We start from the raw sequence: 23,044 nt of genomic DNA on the forward strand, positions 1-23,044 counted from the left end.
AATCTGCAAAAGTTATGGTGACAAAAAGTTTCAGAAAAAATTAGCATGAAAACAAAACACAAAACTGATTAGTTGCTTCAATACACCAAATCTATGGTCATTAACTCATCTCTGTCAAAGACAGGTCATGGATGATTTGTTCATCTATACTGAGATCTCGTGGTCTGATCTGCAGATAGAATATTGTCTAACCAAAATATCCAAAATGATTTAATTTTATACCTGACATCATAATCTAACTTACACTTGGAATAGGTCTTTGTAAATAATTCTCTTATCTGTAAACTGAATTATTTGTATTAAATACTGCTCTGTTTGTATTATACAGAATGAACAGACTGATGATGTGTCAGATTAAAGCAGTGGTTGGAATCTTCTCACATGAAGATCAGAATACGTATGATTGGCTGATCCGGTTCCTCCTGAGCTCCTCAGAAGTTAAAGACATCCGTCCTGTCTATATCCCCAGAGATTTCAGTAACCTCAGCCATGAAATCCAGCAATGCACATTTGCTATTCTGTACCACACAAAGAACAGAGGAAGAATAAACATCACCGATGTGACAGACTCTCTGTATGATAAGGAGTTGGAGCTTTTATATCGGATAATCGGTGAGAGAAAGATATATATATATATATATATATATATATATATATATATATATATATATATATAGCTTATTCATGGTTATTACTTTGTGTGATATATTTTACTGTTTTAAGTTTATAATTTTCCATACTAAAAGGAAGAGCCTCATAAAATACACAATTACCATTTATTGAGAAATAGTCATGATATATTTGAGACTCATGTTCAACATATACAATATAACAAGGAGTTTACATTCCAGACTATAAAACTCCATTATAGTCTCACTTACAGTAGTGTGTTTCCAGACAAATATTAATTTATATTTATATCCACAGGGACTTTTTTATTCCAATGGTGAATATACCAGTTTTAGTAATATCATTTGGTCAGACCAATTAAAGGTGATATTTGATCAGCTGATATTGGTCAGCTCATTGCTCTTTGTACCATGTTATTAAATAGGTCTCATATTTTTTTTTAAATCAGATACTGTTTATTGAATTTTTAGTCACATATAACAAAAAAGTGACCATACAAAAACATTTAAACATACACCACAATTAGTCTTAAAGTGCTTCTCAAATACATCAGGTATTTCCATACATAGTTATACATGGAACAAGCTATATATACCATAATTGCACAATTCAATAATTGGTCATTAATCTCATTCCAGTCCTTAAGAACAGGACATAAGCACAATTTATAGCCTATACCATTTACGACTTTATCTTTACATAAATGAACAATTCACGGAGTGATCCGCCAATCATATATTGTATATTTGCAACATATTAATGCATAGATTACACTCCAACGCCCCCATACTGCACATTTCTATAGTCCACATATTTTATGTATATTTTGTAGTTTTTCTTATGTATTTATTTTATTATTTATTTAGCACAGAACGAGCCTCCCCTCCCAGACACCGAGCCCCTCCCAGCGTATTTTAAGCATCAAACCAGGGACTCCAGATCATTTGAACCGACTCTGTATTTAGATGTATACCACATAGACCAAATTTTTGGATACTTAGCTTTAGCATTACTACTAGTATATACATATTTTTCATGCTACATTGTATTATTAACCAGGGCTCACCATTTATGAAAATCGGGTGGATCAGGTGCCAACCACGCCCGGGAGATCACCACTTTAGCGAGTGTCATTAAATTGAAAATATATACAGCTGGATATTTCTCAATTACATCATCTAACGATATCCCATAAAGACAGGTTTTGGGATTTATAAGGGGAGCCATTGGAATCGTATCAATCACTACTGGACAATCCCATAGCATATGTAAGAAATCTGCAGGGGAAAAACTACATTTTGGACAGTATGTATCACTTCTCCGACCCATACGGTGCAAACCAACTGGAGTCTTATAAACTCTTTAAAATATATATAAATGTATTTGTTGGTACCGTAGGCAGGTTGTAGCACTACGAATAGCTTTAAGCATGTGAATCCATTCCTCCTCCGTTAGCTGACCCAGATTCACCTGGCAATTCACTTTCAATGATTCTAAATCCCTAGGGGCCAAAGAACCATTAATAATTGAAAAGAGCTGGGAAATAGTTTTATTTGTACCTACATGTTTAAGCTATACACAGAATTCCCTATGATCGTGATATTTGCTCAGTCTGTTAAAGTCACATGTTTTTTTCATTTAGGTTTAAAATAGAGATGAGCAAGCTCGGATTTCGCTATTCCGAGCCCACCCGAACAGTGCGGATCCGACGGGATCCGAGCACTGTTCGGGAACTTCCGGGCGCCAAATGAAGCCAAACCGAGGCTATGACACCCAAGTCTCGCGTCGGATCTCATAAATGCCCTGCTCACGGCCGCCATCTGCATTCTCCCTGTGGTTACTGGAGAGGGAGGTTGATGTGCTATGTCCTGCTGATAACTTTACTAAAGTGCTGCTTTGTCCTGCTGAGTGCATTAGTACTTTTTCCAGTGCTCTGTCCTGCTGATTCCAGTGGTGCTTTGGCCAGTGTCTGTGCTGCTGAGTCCAGTGGTGCTTTTGCCCTGTATTTGTTTCTGATAAGTCCATAGCAATTTGTTAATTAGGCAAAAATCTTTTTTAAAAAAAAAAAAAATCTCTAAAAAATATATAAAAAAATAATTTTAAAAAAATATAAAAAAATAATTAAAAAAGTATATAAAAAATATTATAGAGCAATATATTCTTGCAGTCCCAAAGAAGAGGAACTGCCATTTCTATTTCTACGTTCATTGTTTCTGTAGTTCCAAAAAAGAGGAACTGCCATTTCTATTACTAGGTTCATTGTTTCTGTAGTTCCAAAAGAGGAACTGCCATTTCTATTACTACGTTCATTAATTCTGTAGTTCCAAAAAAGAGGAACTGCCATTTCTATTACTACGTTCATTGTATCTGTAGTTCCCAAAAAGAGGAACTGCCAGTTCTATTACTACGTTCATTGTTTCTGTAGTTCCCAAAAAGAGTAACTGCCATTTCTATTACTACGTTCATTGTTTCTGTACTTCCAAAAAAGAGGAACTGCCATTTCTATTACTACGTTCATTGTTTCTGTAGTTTTAAAAAAGAGGGACTGCCATTTCTATTACTATGCTCATTGTTTCTGTAGTTCCAAAAAAGAGGAACTGCCATTTCTATTACTACGTTCATTGTTTGTGCAGTGCCAAAAAAGAGGAACGGCCATTTCTATTACTACGTTCATTGTTTCTGTAGTTTCAAAAAAGAGGAACTGCCATTTCTATTACTACTTTCATTGTTTCTGTAGTTCCAAAAGAGAAAAACTGCCAGTTCTATTACTACATTCATTATTTCTGTAGTTCCAAGAAATAGGAACTGCCAGTTCTATTACTACGTTCATTGTTTCTGTAGTTCCCAAAAAGAGGAACTGCCATTTCTATTACTACATTCATTGTTTCTGTAGTTCTAAAAAATAGGAACTGCCAGTTCTATTACTACGTTCATTGTTTCTATAGTTCCAAAAAAGAGGAACTGCCATTTCTATTATAACTATTTTATTTGTTTCTGTTGTTCCAAAAAAGAGGAACTGCCATTTCTATTACTACGTTGATTGTTTGTGCAGTCCCAAAAAAAAGGAACTGCCATTTCTATTACTATGTTTATTGTTTCTGTAGTTCCAAAAAAGAGGAACTGATATTTCTATTATTACTATTTTATTTGTTTCTGTAGTTCCAAAAAAGAGGAACTGCCATTTCTATTACTACGTTCATTGTTTGTGTAGTTCCAAAAAAGAGGAACTGCCATTTCTATTATTACTATTTTATTTGTTTCTGTAGTTCCAAAAAAGAGGGACTGCCATTTCTATTACTACGCTCATTGTTTCTGTAGTTCCAAAAAAGAAGAACTGACATTTCTATTACTACTTTCATTGTTTCTGTAGTTCCAAAAAAGAGGAACTGCCATTTCTATTACTACGTTTATTGTTTCTGTAGTTCCAAAAAAGAGGAACTGCCATTTCTATTACTACGTTCATTGTTTCTGTAGTTCCAAAAAAGAGGAACTGCCATTTCTATTACTACGTTCATTGTTTCTGTAGTTCCAAAAAAGAGGAACTGCCATTTCTATTACTATGTTCATTGTTTCTGTAGTTCCAAAAAAGAGTAACTGACATTTCTATTACTACGTTCATTGTTTCTGTAGTTCCAAAAAAGAGGAACTGCCTTTTTTATTACTACGTTCATTGTTTCTGTAGTTCCAAAAAAGAGGAACTGCCATTTCTATTACTACGTTCATTGTTTCTGTAGTTCCAAAAAAGAGGAACTGCAATTTCTATTACTACGTTCATTGTTTCTGTCGTTCCAAAAGAAAGGAACTGCCATTTCTATTACTACATTCATTATTTATGTAGTTCCAAGAAATAGGAACTGCCAGTTTTATTACTATGTTCATTGTTTCTGTAGTTCCCAAAAAGAGGAATTGCCATTTCTATTACTACGTTCATTGTTTCTGTAGTTCCAAAAAATAGGAACTGCCAGTTCTATTACTACGTTCATTGTTTCTGTAGTTCCAAAAAAGAGGAACTACCATTTGTATTATAACTATTTTATTTGTTTCTGTAGTTCCAAAAAAGAGGAACTGCCATTTCTATTACTACGTTCATTGTTTGTGCAGTCCCAAAAAAGAGGAACTGCCATTTCTATTACTATGTTCATTGTTTCTGTAGTTCCAAAAAAGAGGAACTGCCATTTCTATTATTACTATTTTATTTGTTTCTGTAGTTCCAAAAAAGAGGAACTGCCATTTCTATTACTACGTTCATTGTTTGTGCAGTCCCAAAAAAAAGGCACCGCCATTTCTATTACTATGTTCATTGTTTCTGTAGTTCCAAAAAAGAGGAACTGCCATTTCTATTAATATGTTCATTGTTTCTGTAGTTCCAAAAAAGTGGAACTGCCATTTCTATTGCTACGTTCATTGTTTCTGTAGTTCCAAAAAAGAGGGACTGCCATTTCTATTACTATGCTCATTGTTTCTGTAGTTCCAAAAAAGAGGAACTGCCATTTCTATTACTACTTTCATTGTTTCTGTAGTTCCAAAAAAGAGGAACTGCCATTTCTATTACTACGTTCATTGTTTGTGCAGTGCCAAAAAAGAGGAACGGCCATTTCTATTACTACGTTCTTTGTTTCTGTAGTTTCAAAAAAGAGGAACTGCCATTTCTATTACTACTTTCATTGTTTCTGTAGTTCCAAAAGAGAAAAACTGCCAGTTCTATTACTACGTTCATTGTTTCTGTAGTTCCCAAAAAGAGGAACTGCCATTTCTATTACTACGTTCATTGTTTTTGTAGTTCTAAAAAATAGGAACTGCCAGTTCTATTACTACGTTCATTGTTTCTATAGTTCCAAAAAAGAGGAACTGCCATTTCTATTATAACTATTTTATTTGTTTCTGTAGTTCCAAAATAGAGGAACTGCCATTTCTATTACTACGTTGATTTTTTGTGCAGTCCCAAAAAAAAAGGAACTGCCATTTCTATTACTATGTTCATTGTTTCTGTAGTTCCAAAAAAGAGGAACTGACATTTCTATTATTACTATTTTATTTGTTTCTGTAGTTCCAAAAAAGAGGAACTGCCATTTCTATTACTACGTTCATTGTTTGTGCAGTCCCAAAAAAAAGGAACTGCCATTTCTATTACTACGTTCATTGTTTCTGTAGTTCCAAAAAAGAGGAACTGCCATTTCTATTAATACGTTTATTGTTTCTGTAGTTCCAAAAAAGTGGAACGGCCTTTTCTATTGCTACGTTCATTGTTTCTGTAGTTCCAAAAAAGAGGAACTGCCATTTCTATTACTACGTTCATTGTTTGTGTAGTTCCAAAAAAGAGGAACTGCCATTTCTATTATTACTATTTTATTTGTTTCTGTAGTTCCAAAAAAGAGGGACTGCCATTTCTATTACTACGCTCATTGTTTCTGTAGTTCCAAAAAAGAGGAACTGACATTTCTATTACTACTTTCATTGTTTCTGTAGTTCCAAAAAAGAGGAACTGCCATTTCTATTACTACGTTCATTGTTTGTGCAGTGCCAAAAAAGAGGAACGGCCATTTCTATTACTACGTTCATTGTTTCTGTAGTTTCAAAATAGAGGAACTGCCATTTCTATTACTACTTTAATAGCGTAGGTGTGTAAAAAAAACCAAAAACTGGATTTTAGCGCTTTTTTAGAAATAAATCAGAACCCAAAACCTGAAATCAGAACCAAAACCTTTTGTCAGGTGTGTTGGCAAAACAAATTAGAACCCAAAACCTCAAGCTAATCAGAACCCAAAACCCAAAACACGAAACACTAAAAGTGCCCAGTGCACACCCCTAGTTTCAAACTGAATGTAATAGTTGTAGGCATCTAGTTCCACTTATTTTGTTATTCACGGAAATGTAGGCACGCTAAAAGTTATAAGAATCTTAAGGTACACCATAAATTATATGGGTTTCCCAAACATAAGTTCATAAAACATAAAATTAAAGCTTCATATCTACTTTTTCCTTATTTTCAATCACAATATTCTGTACATTAAGGACCTCCTGCCCTGGGCCTAGGCTTTGAGACTCAAAGTGCCATTCCCTGGGGCACCACTAGGGTAAGGATGAACGCACAGTTCATGCTAACTAGCAATTATAACATCCTGATAAATGCATTTCATATAAAAAAAAAAATGAAAAGCAAAAAAACATTTTTATTGTTTTTTTTTCATTACTGACTTTATTATAATTAGGTGACAATAATTGAATATTTTTTTTGTCTGTGTGTCCTGTTAGGACTTTATATTGCACATATGTATTGTATGTATCCTGCAGTGTGTTGTGTCTGTATATACAGAGCGTACCTACATCCGTATTCAACAGGAGACATTTCTTCAGATCCGCTTGTAGTTTAATACGGATTTGTGTATACCCAAATTATGTGCCTTTTTAAAATAAAGCTCAATATGTCTGTTTTGCCTTAATGTATCAGGCCCAATATACCTAAAGGCAGACCTACTATTAAGGTTACCTTATACATTTCTAGTAGTTTTGTATCATGACTATAAAGTAATTGACAAGTAAGCGATTCAGTAATTATCTGTGTACAGGGAGGAAGAATGTCCTTGTGGTTATTGATGATATGGAGGACAGCAGTGATGTGATGAAGACCCAGATTCTCAGGAGTCAGCCCAGTATTGGGCTATGGGTCCAGGACGTGATCCTCTTCAGCTCCCAGGAAAAAGAAAGTGTTCCCATTTCGTATGAAAACCGAAGATGGTTGAGATGGTACAGTAAACAGAAACATATTACAAACCTCATTAAAGGTAACAAACTAATCAACATCACAATAACTGACAGTGGTTTTACTTAGTTTCCTTTTAAAGAAAAAATAACTCTCCATGTCATAAGTCTATACAGTTTTGCTTTATTAGAACTTAATATTTCCAGATTATTTAGTTAAAAGCCTGAATTTGTGCTAGATTTGTACACAATGACAAGAAATTAAATAAGAACTAAAGACACAATTGGAAATGTGTTTCTGTTTTCAGAGATAGAATCAGTTATATAAAGAGAAACAGTGTATGTGTACGGGCTTTGTTGCCATTTAATTAAATTGCTAATGAAGGATGGAAATAAAGGCTCACACACGTGTGGGAAAAAAATCCCTCTGATCTGGTGGGAAACACTAATATTCAGTGCAATTATCTGCCAAGTTGTGTTTTTGTATTACACAGCACAGGGCCCTGGGACATGTATATGATATAATTTACCAAATAACTCAGTAATAATAATAATGATGATGATAATTATAGTAATAATAATAATAATAATAATACTTGCACTAGATGTGCACAATAATATAACAGGACCTAAGGCGCATTAAACATATTCATGTAATTCCCCTTTCAATGCAGGTGTTTATGATGTAAACACACAGAAAAAAATATGCTATGGCACTTAAGGGTCTATTTATTAAGGTTGCCTTAGCCTTAAATTGCCCCAATAGCCACATTTATGGTAGTTAATTATAACCATAGGACCACAGCAGATATCAGATAGCACTGTTATCGTATGCAAAGCAGTCACAATAGGTTTGTATAGGGACAGCTATTTTGCTTAATTTCACAAATTCCAAAAAAGGTTTTCTGAACTTGTGCCCGACGACTAATGGCATCTGAAGATGGCGTTAACCATTGAAGCCTATGGGTACAGCATTTGCAGTAGAGGGATCTTCAGATCCCTCGCTGCATCTTACCTGCTCTCCTCTCCGGTTACTATCGCAAAGTTGGCCAAACATTTCATTTAGAATTAAGGCCAAATAGTTCAACATTGTCTCATCAGATCATAAGCAAATTCCCACACATTTTAAGGTGACTGAATGCTTTTTTGTTGTTGCAAAATTTAGACAGGCTTGGATGTTCTTTTTTGTGATAAATGGTTTTCGTCTTGCTACTCTACCTCACAGCCCAGACATGTGCAGAATATGGGAGTTTTTTGTCACATGTATGAAGTAACCAGTTAGTGACAGAAATTGTTTCAGCTCCTTTAATATTGTCCCTTGGTAGCCTCCCTGATAATTTTTTTCTTTGTAATGCCATCAACTTTAGGGGGACATCCTGATCTTGGAAATGTCCCTGTTGTGCCACATTTTCTCCAATTACTGATGATAGTCTTCAAAGTTTTCCATGGTACATATAATGTCTTTGAAATTCTTGTGTACCCCTCTCCTGATTGGTACCTTTCAGTAAGGAGATTCCATAGATGTTTTGAATGCTCCTTGTGGATCTTAACCCTGTAACCAAGAAAACTGCAACAAAATCCTACAGGAACAGATGATCTGTTTTTGGGGTAATCACTTTTATTCCTGGATGGTGTAACTTTTACATGATTTTAAATGTGATTTGTTAACCCAATATGCACATTTATGCAACTGGGATATTATAGGTTTTGTATTTCACTGTTATTTTACTAAAATTGTCTATTTGAATTTCTTGCTTGAATTTGGATAGTTTCTAGGTCACATTTTTGGTGGAAAAGGTCTGACATAATTTGTCATGATTTCAGGCTTTACATCACAAAAACCTGAAATTCATTAAGGATGTAAACAATTTTATAGCCACTGTATGTAAGTGATGCCCCATGAGTGAGTCATGATTGAGGATACCACCTCTAGATCCAGGGCCTGATCATCCAATAGGCTGACCAGGCTGCAGCCTGGGCGCTGGAGCCAGAGGGGGGGCAACATCACCGAGATGTTTTTTTTTTTTCCCCCTTAATGTGGCAAGCGGAGTCATCGGGTCCGCCCCTGGTCTAAAGGAGTGGTTCCGACTGTCACTATCACATGACAGGAAGTCATGGCAGCGATCGCTGCTAGCTGCCTGTCGGTGTGGCCGCGGGCGCTTCTTACTCTGGTCACGTGAGATCAGGACTTCCACATCTCACGTGACCAGAGTAAGAAGCGCCCGCGGCCACACCGACAGGCAGCTAGCAGCGATCGCTGCCAGACTGCCTGTCATACACAGCGCTGAAGAGAGGACTCCACAGCAGGTAAGTCCGTTCTAATGTCTCGGGGGGAGGGGCGGCAGATGGGCAGGTGAGGTAGCTAAAGGGGGCAGGTGAGGTGGCTGGAGGGGGGGTGGAGGCGCTACGGCTGAAATAGCCTAGGGCAGCCGGAACCCTTAATCAGGCCCTGTCTAGATCATTTAAATACCAACTCCGTTGTCATGGGAAAAAAATCAATTCCCTAATAAAAAATTCCCATGTGGAAAGAGCCCCTTCTTGGTGGTCAGGGTTGCTGATTCTTACCTTGAAAATACCTCACCCTTGTTCTCTTCGATTGTGGTTGGTGTGAAAGGTGTAAGATGCAACCAAGTGCCATACTGAGACTCAGTTCGGAGAGGGAGGCTCCGGAACCTAGCATTAGTGATAGATTACTTTCAGTGTCTGCGTGATCCTGAGTTCTGAGCGGGAGGCTCCAGAACCAATTGATAGTGAAAGGAGTCACAGATACAGTTGTGAGTGGTGAGAGATGAAGAGGTGCAACCAGGTCTGGTACTGTCAGTCTGTCAAGAATTTGAGTGCTAGGACCATGGATATCTACTCTGAGAGTCATCTTGATAACTGTACATGTTGCTGTTACCCACCCAATAATACCAAGTGTTCTCAGAGCCTTTGGGAGAATGTTAAGAGACCCTATGAATGTGTTTATACAAGGTTTGGAATAAGTTAATATGTTGGTAGTGGGGTAATGGAATGATTTAAAGGGGAGGGAAGAATATATGTGTTACTACAGTGGTAAGAGGGGAACTAGGTCACAATAGAGGTGATGGGGGGTGCTGTGTTACTACAGTAATGAGGGTGGAATCAACCCAACTGGAACTTCAGAAAGTATTTGTGTGTCACAAAGCCAGGCTGTTTGTGTCAGAATTTTGGCAACAGGAAAACACTTACAATAACTTATACAGTGGAGATCAAAATAATTATTATCATTGTTTTATATAAAGCCACCATGTAATGCAGTGCTGTACAGAGAATATTTAATGATTTGCATCTGTCCCTGTCACAGTGGAGCTTAATGTCTAAATTCAATTACCACACACACACACACACACACACACACACACACACACCCTATGGTCCATTTTTGTCAGAAGCTAATATATCTTCCCATATGTTTTTGGATTTTGGGAGGAAACCGAAGCACCTGGAGGAAACCAACAGAAACACAGGGAATAAATACCATCTCCACATAGGTGGGTCCCTGGTTGGAATTTAACCCATGTCCTCAGCACTGTGATGCAGTAAAGCTAACTGATGGCCAGGCATGCCACCAGCATTCTGGTTTCATAGAATTAATACAGCCAACTAGGTACTTTAAAGTTATAACCTTTTCTCAGTCTTACCAATGCAGGACCTGAAAGGGATATTGAGATTGGGCGAGGATTATAGTTTTGGATTAAGCGTTAGCTTGAGGTTTATTTTTCTTGGACCAATTTTACAGTAGGTGTAGGGTATTGTTGGGGATAGTTCTAGCTTATGGCTAAGGTTTAAAATGCTTCCACATACACGAGCGACATATTTAAAATTGATGTTCTAAATAATGACCTCATTCATTTGGTTATGTAATATCTCCAATTTCACCAGCGATATTTGGCTTTATGTGTTCCCAGTTCTATCCCATCCATAGCACAAAGAATGAATTGACTGCTCTTCAACCAACTCTGTTAACACACTATAAATTCAGTGGAATGAAAATCTACAAATACAGTATGGAAAGGCATTCCATGGAGTGAGAAACCAATAGCAGAACATGAATATTGTATATTTGGAAAATGGTCATACTCAATATGAGCCAAATTTTGATGCGACTTAGCTCACCTTTCCTTCAACAGTTCCTTACTAATGGGCTACCTATAAATGCCCAAAGTGGTCTTTAAACATTCTAGGCCTCATTTACAATTGGTCATAAGTCTGTTTACCAGCCCAAAAAAAGGTGCTTGTTTTACTGTGCACATGTATTTAACATAGCTTGTACTTGCCACCTTATTATCATAGGGAGCACATTTTTATATTGCTGTCTTCTGAATGAGGGCTTTTCATTCTTAAAAAAACACATTTTCTGAGTTTGATCTGTTAGATTAATTGTGTTATCTCACAATAATCCACTCTGATGAAATATATGCCGTCTTTGAGGTGTGTTGCCAGCTTAGCTCTAATTTTTATCATTTTTATTATTGGCAGCTAAGTTTTTTATTATTTTTATTACTTAGAAATATGTTGGAAATTCTATCAGTGTAAGAATAAAGAATATGTAAAAATAACTGGTCTAACAGGGGTCTGTACGGAAATCAGGCTGCACGGATCTGCTGTATGGTCTGCATATCGGTATAAAGCAACACACCCATGTATTATACAAGAGATTCTATGTTTCATGTGAAACATAGCACAAGTCTCTCCAGGAGCTCAATGACTGAACTAGCCTAGATGAATATGTTAATTGCTGTATCATGCATAAACCTTGCGCATTTACATTCAGTCACCATTATATTAGCTACTTAATAGGGAGTAACTCCCCCATTCCCCCTCAAAATATACACAGCCCTTCAGGCCCTGGACTCAACATGTTACGGATAGTGGGACATTGGGACATTTCACTAAGTCTCCTTCAATGTTTCCATTAGTTGTTATAAATTAGATGCTGGTAGATCTCTGCTATTCTCATATTAGCTCATCCCACAGATGCTCAATTAGATTGTGTTACTGGAGAGGACTCTGTATAAAGTGATGTTCCTAGAACCATTTCAGTTCTCTGCTCACCTTGTGCCCCGGATCATTAGTTTACTTATAAAGCCCAATAGGTGGGACCCATCTGCAGTGAAGACCAGTTGTATTTCTTCATGGCAGATGGATCTAGGATCTGGCTTTCTAAGCAAGGTAATGGTAAATGCTAGAAATGATGTTCAAATATCACTTGACAATCAAACACTTTTGTATCTAGGGACGTAATGTGTGCTACAAAGCCATATCCCAGCAAATGAGCAGTTGAATGTAATAAACCATTTAGTGTGGCAAATTCATACAATAGATAATGGATCATCCAGGTGGAACACAGATATAGAATACAGAATATAGTACCACATTAATCATTGTTGTGTTACTTATTTGTAAGATGAGATGATTTGTGGAATACAATTTTAAATCATTTTAATTCTATTTCTCTTATAGCTCACAACAAAAGATTACTGGTAAGTAACACAGATATATATATATATATATATGTCTTATGTCTGTTATAAACATACAGATCAGTAGATACCAGCTCCTCAGGTGAAGAGCATGTAAAGTTTTTGTGCACTGAAATCTGTGCAGTGTGAATGTAAGAACCATAATGAGACAAGTAAGTATTAACTATTAGTCATATTAGTATTTCTCCTCTCTGTCATTCTGTAATGTACTCACCAAACTATCCACCACCAGAGGGCGCTGCATGCACTAACCTACTGCCACATTCATATCAGAACAATAACAATTATACGTCGCTGACAGGACTCAGTGACCTTTTCCAGTATTACATTAGAGTTCCCTTTATAATAAATCTTTATTACCAATTGATGGCTATTGGTTTAAGTGCTGCATCATTTGCAAATCTTTTATTCAAAACTAACTTATTTAAGTGACTTATCTATGTGTATTTTATTTTAGCATATTAATTGTATCATGGTAAAGATAAAATTGTAAAGTAAAATGCTTAGTCAGTCATTGATTCTGTCTCTTCTTTTTCAGAGCAAGAAATTGCGTGGAAACTACAAGATTATACGTCGATTAATCATTACTTTTTTTGTTCTTGTCTTTTTATTGATAGTTGTTGAATGCACTATTTATGCATTGAGAAATCATGATAACAATCAAAGTACAACTGTTAGTCCTTTAAACATCACCCGTAACCACTAACTGGACGAACAACTTGTACTTCCTTCTTTAAGCCATCTTAATCCGTTACTGTCGAACTTCCTCTCCTGATTGAGAGATTTTAATATTTCTTTGTCAGGGGAGAATTAGCAAAAACTTGTTCCAGAGGTGTTGTGGGAGCTGGTGGTGGTGTGATAAGATCAATCATAAAAATAGCAGAATTGGTAAAAATGCTGCTTAATATAGACACACAAAATAACAATTATATACATTATGATAAAGGAAAGTATCTTAATAGTCAATGGTGAAGGGGATGATAGAAATACAATAGTGTGGAAGATTCATAGAGACAATGTTATATGAATGAACATTATGTATAGAATTACAGTGATTGTGAAATCAAAATACTAGTAAAATGTAATAAGTTGTATACACAGATGGTGATCCCACAGTGTGGCTAGTGGAATATGGGAGTGAAAAGACTGAATATATATGAAATAGATGGAAATAATATGAAATTTTAATAATAAAAACAAAAGTAAATAATGGAATAATTTTAACAAATGAATGAATATGAATAAATAATTATAAGAAAGTATTAATGAAATTACAGCAGTGAAATGACTAAGTATATAAATAAATAAAAAAATAAAAGAAATAATATTTGCAAATGTTCACAAGGTTTTTTTTTTTCTTCAAATGCGTTGTTCCACACGTGGCGTCTTCAGTGGGTTCTGAGTTTCAGAGTGGATTTTTGATATTTGCATATATTTAAAAGCTCAGGTTCTTTTTTTTCCGTGTTATAAGTGTTTTTTATCATCACTTTATTTCACACATGTGATACAACATGTATCCCCAGTCATAGCACTGGAAAAAGTGTCAGCCAAGCCAGCTAAATATTGAAAAAGACTGTTCAATTGTTATCTGCAAAAACAAGTTGGAATACCTTTACCATCTAGACCTCTGCTTCATTTAATTACCTTTACACCACTTAAGCCTCCATTAACTGCCACTGGTATCAAAACAACGAATCCAAGACACCATCCTCTTCCATTCCCTCACTTCCAGTCCTTCAAGGTCCTCATGTGCTATCCCCAGCCTCCTCCAGATTGTAACCTGCAAAAACAGAGTCCTCTCTTCCCCGTCTCATGTCTGTGCCTTGTCCGCATCACAAATAATCCTTCCCACTATGCTCTAAATGCATAACCTGAATGTGCTGCCCACCCACTAACCTCTGTCTCATTTCCACATTGTCCAATTCCTAAGTAATTTGCCTCCTATGCATATTGCCTCCCCTATGTATGCCATGTAACTGATAGCGTAGTACAACAGGGAGACAAAACAAACAGACATTGATAAACTTGAGACAAATGAAGGTCCTGTAAATAGGAGCTTAAAGTCTATTTGGGAACTAGGGTGTGATGTAAAAGTCACAAAACAGGTAAGAAGGAGGTAATACAGTGCAATGTAAGTTAAAATCCAAGCGCATGTAACAAAATGTATGTTGAGATTTGGTGACATCAAATTTTTTTTTGCACAAAATGGTGTGTTTTATAAACATTTTCAAGACGCTGGTGATGAGTGTGGATTAGGTATGTAAATGTTTGGCAGAACAGAAGAGTCGAACTGTTGGGTTTGGGCAAGACTAGTAAGGAGGGAACTGTAATAGTCAATGAGTGAGATAGTTAATGAGAAAAAAGGAATCTGCTGTTGGTGAGTGTGAACATCCTTAAGATTTAGCAGAATTCTGGGCTCATGCTTTTAAAGGGTTTTCCAAAGTTCTGTGTTCTCACATGTGTGCAATGACATCAACACAGATGTTTCCAATGCATTTTTGCATGCACACATACAGAATTCTGTGTGTAGAAGCAGGGCCATCTTTTCCATTGGTCACGATGGGCAGCTGCCCGGGGGCCCCACGGGCAAGGGGGCCCCATAGGCACGGCTCTTATTGAGAATAAATAATACTGCAAAAGAAAAAAAACTGTAAAAAAAAAAACTACAAGGGTCACTGAGCAAGTACATCTATCTATCTCTATCTCTATATATCTATATCTATATATGTATCTGTATACATCTATATATCTATATATATATCTATATCTAGGGGTCCCGGTGCACTGCTTTGCCCGGGGGCCCATAATGTTGTTAAGATGGCCCTGTGTAGAGGTAGGAAGTTGTCACTTCTTTACTATAATTGTGGAAGCATTTTTGTATCTCGAGAAAACATGATACATTCTACCTTTATTATATAGTCTTAAATTCATGCTTAGCAAAATGGTATAGGGCCCACTAATGAGATCCTTGTTCTTGTCCCACTAATGTCTTAAAGTGACCCTAAGACTATGGAGGAGAGGGATAGGCTACTTTAAAGATATGAGCCTTCAGAGATCATTTAAAGAGTTTGAAGGTCAAGGTGACACGGTAGAGAGTCCCTTCCTATTAATGATTAATCATTCTCAAATCTCTTATGCTAGAATGTTGGTATTGTATGTTGTAGATGGATTAATAAATGTTATGTTCATGCTAATTTTATCCATTTGTTAAACTTACTGAAATGCAACAGTTTCGCCTGGAAACTGTTTACTCATTATTACAAGAGTTAGGAAGCCCAGACCGACCAACTAATGCTCTCAGGTATACCAGCATTGACAGATTGCCCATCTGACCCTGCCTGGCACAGACTAAGGTAACTTTTTATATTTTTTGTGTATTTATTTGAGAACAAGAATAGGTGATGTTGATATAGTGTATCAGCTGGATCATAAGTGTCACTTTCTAAAGAATTAAGAAATTGGGATTTATCACCTTGTGATTAGATACATTTTGGACATTTTAACATAATCTGTAAGCAAAAACAAAACATCTAGACTGATGCATGAGATTCCTATGAATGATACTTTAAAAATAAAAAGTGGTGATGTAAAGGGGATTCTCATATCCCCTTGATAAGAAAGATTAGGAAATTGAATAGTTAGTAAACAAAAAAGTAATAAATTTAATCCATCCTTATTTTACTCTCCTACCCTTCAATGTTCGCTGATTAAAGGCCTGTAATTGGAAAGTATGTAATATCACAGAGGACTCCATAAGTTGAGTCCTACCGTGCTGTGGTCTCTCTGCCCGAAGCCTCCAAAATTATATATTGATCGGAGAGAGTCAGGCAATCTACATCAGGGGAAAACGCAGGATATTTTTTCAAAAAATTAAGAGGCATATACAGTCATGGTCAAAAGGTTTGAGAATGACACAGTATTGGTTTTCACATAGTTTGCTGCTTCAGTATTTTTAGACCTTTTTGTCAGATGTTGCTATGGTATACTGAAGTAAAATTACAATCATGTCAAAGGCTTTTATTGACAATTACATTAAGTTTATGTAAAGAGTCAATATTTGCAGTGTTGACCCTTCTTTTTGAAGACCTCTGCAATTCGCCCTGGCATGCTGTCAATCAACTTCTGGGCTACATACTGACTGATGGCCGCCCATTCTTGCCTAATCAATGCTTGGAGTTTGTCAGAATTTGTGGATTTTTGTTTGTCCACCTGCCTCTTAAGGATTGACCAAAAGTTGACAATGGGATTAAGGTCTGGGGAGTTTCCTGGCCATGAACCCAAAATCGATGTTTTGGTCCCCGAGCCACTTAGTTTTCACCTTTGCCTCAGGGCAAGGTGCTCCATCATGCTGGAGAAGGCTTTGTTCATCACCAAACTGTTCTTGGATCGTTGGGAGAAGTTGCTCTTCGAGGATGTTGTGGTACCATTCTTTATTCATGGCTATGTTTTTAGGCAAAATTGTGTGGGATTGTTGCCCCTTCGGTTTAGCTTACATCTCTTCATGTGTCACCACAGGTATTTCCTTGCAAACAAGCCTTTGCAGGCTGCACAGTACATGAAGCCTTCAGCATCAATCTCTTTGTCTGGAAGTTTGCACGGGAGCAAAATGCCATGTCCTGTCCTCATTGCCTCAGTGTTGTGTGCAAAGTTGCACTCATTGCGAAGATGTTCCACTTGCATACACCTTTATTTCGAGTTTTTGGAGAATTTTATGGCCCAGACTACTTCAGTCTCATTGAGGTGAACATGCTCCATGTGCCGGGCTATTTTTTAGAGTGGTTCTCACAGTACAGGCAGTATTGCTTTTTATTATATGCCCTGGAGCCATCACTGTTTCTGGATATCGTTTGGACAGACAACGCATCGTCTCTCCGACCCTGTGTGTCTAAGACTCTGCTGCCAGCAGGTTGGGAATGGACCTGCGTAGAACACATCGATAGGTACCTGCACTTTGCTCCACTGGTGGGCAATGGGGCATCACTGCTGGTGTCTGAACTGCTCTCCTCTGAAGTGTCAGGGTCATACTCATCTCCACTGTTCTCTGGGCTATAGTCGGAGCTACCGGTGGGCTCTGTCATGCTCCACTGTCCCCACTTTACTTTCAGCAACAGAGGGATGCGACCGTTTCTATATCCCTGTCGCGTGTTAAATGTGCTGGAGCGCTGCACGTGGCACATGGCTGCTTACGTATGACCTCCAGTGTTTGGGGATTTTGCCCATTCTTTGTCTGTGAAAGGGGTTTCCAAGCAACTGGAAATAATTGAATTTTGTGTCCATTCAGCAGACACATGAACACATTATATATATATATATATATATATATATATATATATATATATATATATAATTGTCTAAGCAGCACAATATCTTCCATGCAACCCCAAATAGATTACACTATATACTAATCTGTAATTGAATACCAGACAGTGCTATGGCTGCTAGTTTTCCATTACCTACAACCTTATAAACCATTTCCAAGACAGTGCCCGTTTCATGAAATAAAACCATACATTATGTAAACGGACAGTGCCTTTGCAAGCCACAATCCTGTCTTTTTTCTCAGACTGACATGGATAATATGACAATGTTCAAGTTTATAGTATGTGGACATGGTCAAAGTAAATTTGCGCTGTCTTAAGAATTAAGAGTACCAAGATGTACCTTCTCTATTGTAACGTAAAATGTAACAAAGAAGCAAAACACTCACAGTGACAGTTGGGTTTTTTAAGTGAGGTGGTTGTAGATGCCTCTGGGAGACTTGGCACAATCCATCATCATGCAGCCATGACACCTGGGCTGTGTGACCACTCCTATCACTATTTATGTAATGAAACTAATTTGAAGAATGAACAAATAAATCGCATTATGAGTGCTATTGAATATATTCTTCAGCATAATTATTTTTGGTACAATGGCAAGTTCTATAAACAAATTTCAGGAACTGCGATGGGGACTCGTTTTGCCCCAAGCTACGTTAATTTATTTGTGGTGAAATGGGAAGTCGATTGTACATGGACTGGCAACCCCTTTATGCAGAATGTAATACATTGGCGTAGATATACAGACAGACAGTTTTTTTGTCTGGGAAGGGACTAGTGAAGGACTCAAGCAATTTCTTACATATATTAACAGTAACACCTTAAATATGGAATTCACAGCCGAGGTTAGCCCTCATCAAGTAAATTTTCTTGACCTCACTATTTATATTGAAAATATTAGTGTTGAAACTAAGAACTACATTAAAGAAGTTAATACCAACAATTTTCTGCTAGCTTCCAGTAATCACCACAGACATTGGATTTGAAATATACCATCAGGACAGTTCAGGAGAGTAAAAAGGAATTGTACTGATGAAGATATTTTTGAAAGGCAAAGTAAGGATTTAAGACAGAAATCCCTAGAAAGAGAGTATGACATTGGAGCAGTAGAGCTAGCATTGGAGAATGTGAAATAACTGGAAAGAACTAATGTTCTCACTTATCAACACAAGAAAAAGGATCAAAAAGTTCTGGAAATGTCATTTATTACTCAATTCAACAGCAATTCCAATGCTGTTGAAGACATAATTCGGAAACATTGGCATATTATGAAGCTAGATCAAGATATTAAGGAACTATTGTCCAGCAAACCCCAAATTGTGTACAGGAAAGCAAAGAGTTTGAAAAAGATACTAACCAGCAGTTATATCCCACTTCCCAAGGCTGAACCATCTTTTACCTTATTTCAAGGGTTCCATAACTGCTTGAACTGCAAAGCATGTAGAGATCTTAATCTAACTCAATTGAAAGCTACCACCAGTGTCAAATCCACTTCCAATGGAAGATCCTTCAATATTAAGCAATCCATTAGTTGCAATATAGAAGGAAGAAGGAGTTATCTATATACTGGAGTGCACATGCGGCCTCCAGTATATATGAAGAACTAAACGTGCTTTGAAAACAAGAATTGCGGAACATTTGTACAACATAAAAAAAGGAATTAAGACCCACAGTGTCCCTAATCATTTCTCTAATAATTCACAATGTAATCCCAAGAAACTAAGTTTTATGGGTAAACAAATTATTAATAAATTTTGGAGAGGTGGTGACTATTTGGCCAATATTTCACGTCAGGAGGCCAAATGGATATATATGCTCAAAACACTTGCACCATATGGACTCAATAGTGATTCTGATTTGGGTTCATTTCTCAGATTGTAACAGACTATTATGTTCCATGTCCAAATATTTTTGGTCTTTTGATTTTTTAATTATTTTTCGGTATTTTGATTTTTGTCTCCTTAGATTTTTTTGTTCTATAGATTTTTTCTTGTATAGCCTTTGTTCATCATTTTTTGGGCTTTATTTATATTTATACTCTATTTTACATTTTTCTGCCCCATTTATATTTTATATTTTTCATAAGAATTTTTCAAATCATTCGCTTGATTAATTAAATCATTGGTATATTTTTAAATCATTGGCATATTTTGTTATGTTGCATATTTTATTATGATATATATATTACTAATATGTGTATTATTACACATTTTCATTTATAAATATACTTTTTTTTTTTAAACATTTTTCATTGCATTCCCACGGTATATATTTAGCCAAGATATACTTCAACCAATAAAGAAGAAGATGGCTCTATTTAAGATTGCTCATAGTCATTTGCATGATCCTTGAAAAAGTCCATGAATTGGACGAAACGCGTTGGTGTTGACCTCACACAGCCACCGTAGCTGTGTTCCTTTAATTTCCGCATAGTGTATGCGGCTACACGTTACTCACACTATTTCCACGGAGGATTATCAACGGATAAGTCCTAGGACATCTTAATAGGGCGAAATAGGGAAAGAATCGCTCTCCATTCTACTTTTTACTTTCTACAAGAAGTATTTGCGTCAATTTTTTTTACTGCTGTCCGTGGATCTGCATTGGCTTACATCACATTATCACGGAAAGAGCTATAAACATTTTCTGGTTTCCCCTTAGTTGGTTCTGCTGTTGCGCTATATATGATATATTTTGCGCCCTCTCTTGATCCCATTTACTGTTATTTGCTAAGAGGTGCTGCATGCTATGTGAGAGCTCTTTTCCTTTTTATTTTATTAGTTATGCCAAGTATTTGAGAAAACTATTACACACCCACAAATCAGAACTGAAAGTAGTAAAATGTCACCAAACCAGATGAACATTAAGGTTTAGCGTCTGTGTAATAGGCTGGGAACAGGTTTCTCTGTAATACGTACACCAGAAAGAGAGCAACTTTCTCTGTCTAATGTTGGAATATATGGCTGAAAAGATCATCGACAGTGACTGAGAATATCGGTAAAATCTTTTATCACCAACAAATATTGCATCAATACTGCTACACACAGGTAATCAATGTGGGTTTCGTAAGAGTATCTCTGTTGATAACGATATCCTATTTAATGCACCTAATGTGTTTAACAAATTGTCTTAAGTGGAAATGACAGATACAATAATGTCCTCATATAAGAGCACAGATGAAATGTTGTAGTTTGTTGTATTACTTTTATTATTTAATAATACTTATTATTACTGTGACTATATTATATCAGCTCTATATTATAGTCCAATAAAAATGCTTCAACTCAGTAGAACACAAGGATTGACTGATATAAGTAAATAGAATTGCACTGGAAAATTATCTTTTTTATTGAGGTTTGACACAGTGTTTTGTAAGAGAAAGTGAATATTATGTGATTTATATTGTAGGATACAATGTAATGGGAGTAAACTCAGATGTGTCTCAGATGTACAATATTCAATCATTTGGAGGTAATAACATTATACCCTCTGCTCCCATGGAACCATTATCTACATTATATTACTATAGTTATTTATGATATATGTCCATGATGGTCACCGTTTCATTGTCATAACACACAGGAAGTTGATTCAGAGAAGATAATTATATATAAATGCATTTTCCTCCATGACTCCATACTAGCTACAGTGGACTTACTGTATGTGGGTTTTATGTAGAGCTGGACCCAATTTATACTAAATCACGTTTTGTACTTTGCGATGTAAGATATGCGTGACTTGGAATAGTATTCAGAATTTGTAAATTTTTGTATCACATGTAAAGGACCATCAGGTCAATAACGAAATAAAGAAAACATGTCACCCAACCAAAAAGCTTAACTAGCCCTAATGCAGTCAGCCTAGGATTTTACTTACAAAATTGGGGGGACAAAAATTATGGGGTCCCCCCTGTATTTGTTAGTACCAGCGCAAGTTTTGCCAGCATGGGCTGGTGGAAATATAGCAGGTAAACCTGCAGCATGGGCCCTCCCTGCCACAGTGTGAAACCAGCAATATCCAATATGACAATAATCGTGTGCTCAATTGTCTAATGATAAATGAGTATTGATCTAAAATGTATGAACTAGCCACTACAATCTCTTTATAATAAGCATGACTCTTATGGCACTAATTGTGGGTTTTCTCATTAGTTACTTAATGATACATATACTGTACACTTTAATCATAAATCAGACAGTCTTGACTTTGGTTCCATTTGTGGTAAGACATGTTTATTATATATAGATTTTAGTGGCTAGTTTAAATGTTTTAGATCAATACTCATCATATATCATTTGACAATTGAGCACACAATTATTGTTATATTTAATATTGTTTTATTAGGGAAGGATACTCTGTTTATTGTGCTGCTCTTGCGTCACTGCTAAATTAGAGCATTGTCCATTTTATCTTAACTATACCAAGCCAGTCATAGGTTGGACAGCACGGAGCTGCAATCCCTAGGGGGATCAGTCCCACAAAATGTATATGTGTTCCTCCTAGGTTGAACCAGCCCTCTGCTGAAAACACTAAGGCTCTTAAACATCCTGTCACTCACTGGACCGTGAGTGCCTCTTCTCCTGTTTTTAGGAACCGTGGCCGTCCGCCATCCTGATGGTCTGCGCATGCGCAGCCTCTATGAACCCTTCAGACCTGTTGCTTTTAGTTAATTGGCTGATCAGGCAACACACCTGTGGTCATTACCTCGTTGGCTGATCTTAGAGTCTCATTCCCTGTGAGTCTCTGAAGGTGTTCCTATGTTTCTCCTCGTGTCTTCAGTTCCAGCTGATTCCTCACTATTGCATTGCCGGTTTCCAGACCGCTTCAACTCTCCTGTGTTTCATTGTGTCTTAAGTACCAGCTGATTCCTGACTATTGCATTGCCGGTTTCCA

The 23,044-nt window shown here is 36.6% G+C and overlaps 1 protein-coding gene across 1 annotated transcript in view; it reads left to right on the forward strand.

Moving 5' to 3' along the window:
- The first annotated feature begins 333 nt into the window (after positions 1-333).
- Positions 334-23,044, forward strand: part of LOC142098577 (uncharacterized) — a 38,706-nt gene continuing 15,995 nt past the window's right edge. Inside the window, exons 1-2 of the transcript XR_012678356.1 lie at positions 334-612; positions 7,197-7,329. The gene's annotated coding sequence lies outside the window, so the exon portion shown is untranslated. Of the gene's footprint in view, positions 613-7,196 lie in introns of the transcript that reaches the window.

The sequence above is a fragment of the Mixophyes fleayi genome, chromosome 7, assembly GCF_038048845.1.
Source record: "Mixophyes fleayi isolate aMixFle1 chromosome 7, aMixFle1.hap1, whole genome shotgun sequence".
In the NCBI taxonomy this organism is placed as follows: domain Eukaryota; kingdom Metazoa; phylum Chordata; class Amphibia; order Anura; family Limnodynastidae; genus Mixophyes; species Mixophyes fleayi.